Source organism: Aplysia californica, unplaced genomic scaffold (assembly GCF_000002075.1).
Source record: "Aplysia californica isolate F4 #8 unplaced genomic scaffold, AplCal3.0 scaffold00017, whole genome shotgun sequence".
In the NCBI taxonomy this organism is placed as follows: Eukaryota; Metazoa; Mollusca; class Gastropoda; order Aplysiida; family Aplysiidae; genus Aplysia; species Aplysia californica.
In genome coordinates this window covers 1,373,842-1,377,049 of record NW_004797287.1, presented here as the reverse complement: position 1 = coordinate 1,377,049, position 3,208 = coordinate 1,373,842, and positions in this window count along the sequence as shown.

Genomic DNA, 3,208 nt, shown 5'->3' with positions numbered 1-3,208 from the left:
CCCCTAATCTCTTCCACGCACACCCTCCCCACCCGCTTCCTCTACCAAACACCCCCTCTCCCCTTACTCTATTCACGCATCCCCCCTACCTTTACCACGCACCCCCTTCCCCCTTCCCCCTATCTCCAGTTCATCATCATGAATCTGTTTTTTACGATTATCTTTCGAATTGCTGTTTTTCTGGAAAGAAAAGGTTGCATTGTATAAAAGTATCTGCTCTATAACTACTGTATATATAACTAAATTGGAAACAAAACTGCCTTGGACGACAAAAAGCTGTGGTGTAGGTCCGTACTGTTGTGACGTAAAAGATTTTGAACTATTATGATGTGACCGCTATTCAAGGAGGTTGTACAGTTTGGGGTAAGGTCCTTAATGCCGCTAGTCAAAACTTTTTTTTACCGCCCTCTCGGCAAATTTACATCATGTAGGCGTCAATAATAATTGCGTGACAGAAAGTGAAAAACCTGCACATAATATTGTAGCCCGTCCTGGAAAGCAAAGAGTGTGTATAACGGTTTCTGAAGGAATGGACGCGGTTGTGTGCAGGGTCGATCATAAAGATCGGTGTGCTGAGCTGATAAAGACCAGTGCACTATTTCGTTTTTTGGCAATTATAATTGCATGCAGGGTTTCAATGTGAAGGTCAGGGTGAATTATTAAGCGTTTCGCGCTGCCCTTTCTCTTCATGCGCCCAAGCATGCACGCTTACTTATACACACGCGTGCGCTCACTCCCTCATACTTAGACACTCTCACACATATACACTCGTACATATTCACACTCTTGCACACACGCAATGCACGCATGTACATGCACTCATACACACAAACACACAAACACACAAACACACACACAAACATACACATATACACACATACGAAGGCCTACATGCACACACACAGACCATACACACACAAGCACACACACGAACACACACGGAGGCACGTGCACACACACATACACACAAACACAAACACACACGCACAAACACACACACACACACACACACACACACAAACACAGACACATAATATACACCCTTACATTTTGGTAGCCATGGTGACAATAACCAAAGACGCTTTTACTTATTTCAAGACTGATGGTTAAAGGCGGGGGTCAGATGTCCTTTAATTAACAGAATTAAACAAACACCCGCATTAAAAAATATTTCCTCTGGGTCTGTTTTGGATGTTCTCTCTTGTGCACCGTCCTCAAACGGGTAGTTGGTTGCTGCTCTGTTGAGCCTTGTTCCTTCTACGCTGTTTTACAATGGTCAAAGTAAGTAAACTGTAACACTCCATTCGAAACTTCCTTCACCTAGTTTGCGCATGATACTACTACTACTACTACTACTACTACTACTACTACTACTACTACTACTACTACGACGACGACGACGACGACGACGACGACGACGACGAAGAAGAAGAAGAAGGAAAATGATGATGATGATGATGATAATAATAAATATTATTAGTATTACGCAACATCCCGCTCAAGAGTAAGATCTGTGCGCTTAACAAAATGATTTTGTCCATAAAAATTATCCTGCTTATGAAGAGCTCTGAGTGACCGTTATCGGGTAAATGCGCACCAGAATCTCTTCACTTAACCCGATACGGAATGTTCAAAATATCTTAAAACTCAAATGAAATGTGCTCATGCGTCTGAACGTGGCCTGCACCGCTCGTTTCACGTGCTCACCCCCGCACATCGACCGTGGTGGCCAGGGAGTGTCTCACCCTCGATGTGATGCTAACCCCATATAATCGATGAGTGGGTAGTTGGCGGGTGCTCTGGTTTAGCCTGATTTTGTTTGTTTTTTTGTTTTAAAAAAAATGTATTTTCTTTATCTCTACTCCTTTGAGCTATTTCTTTGTGTGTTGCTGTTTAGTATCATTTCTTATCTTCAGCACTTATACTATTTTGCTTTTACTTGTTTGTTTTGCGTGTGAGGTAAAACTTAAACTGTTACTAAAACTAAAAAACCGTGACTACGCATTTTTGACCTTGAAGACTGCTCGCGTATTCAAGCTTGATTGACATATTTCCGATTCTAGAGAAAATGTTTTGTCTATACAATGCATGTACATTTGGTGACAGCCATGCCAACGTCAGTTTTTCTGTCGTGTATTTTCAGAGTTTTATTTATGCTTTTCTTGGCCGTGGCTATCTCGTCTTTTGGAGATAATATTTTTTTAAAAAATGTACCCAGCGACACAATCTAGATCATTTGGTAGGTGGGCTATCAGGGTTAATCTGAGCTGAGAGGGATACAACGTCCTTGCAGAAAGACCGAGATACTCGATAGAAATTCTCCCTACACGGGAATCGAACTCAGTTTTTCTGCCTGCGATGGCGTAGCGCCTCACCGCGACACCATATACGTGGCCTGTTTCGACACGGTATTTCCACCTCATCGACAACATTCGGTGATTTTTTAAACTGCTGCTCGTTGAAACCGATTTCGGTGGTGTAGCGGTTAGGCGCTTTGCCTTCGCACGCAGTGGTCCTGAATTCGATTCCTATATGGGGAGAATTTTTATAGACCAAGTCGGCCTGTCTGCAGGGACGTTGTTGTATCCTTCTCAGCCCGGGTTGTCCCTAGCAAGTAGGGTCGAACCTCGCCTCCTCAACGATCTAAATTGTATCGATAGGGGCGTATAAACACTTGCATCAAATAAAACGAGTTCTAACCCAGAAAGTATGAAGGTCAAAATTACTACAGTTGCAAAGGGCGCAAGTGTATCGTGTGTAGATGTGATAAAATAAAAAAAAACCCAGCGTTTATGTCGTTTCTCATAAACTTCCCTCACCACATGACGCCCGTTGTTTGGTTTGTGAGTTTGGATCTGTTTTTCTTCTTGTTTTAAGCATACTTTTTGCCCTTTATTGACAAGTGCACGTCCTTGATGGTGCAGCTGTATTTTGTTTCGTTTAATTGAGGGTTAAGATTAATAATGTGTTTTGGAGAAAAAAAGAGTTAAAGGAGTGGGGGTAGGTGGATACTAGTTTGCCCGGGCTCCTTATTGTTGTGGCTATTTTCGCGCTTCAAAAGGCGACGACACAATGAGAACTCGTGCGAAAGCACTTACGGTTAGACATCGTTTTTGGAAATTCAAGCCACCTTTTATCTGCTTTGGGTTTTTTTGTGTTCTCCTTCTTGTCATAGTTCAGGAAAATTTATATTTACACTGTGTGTGTG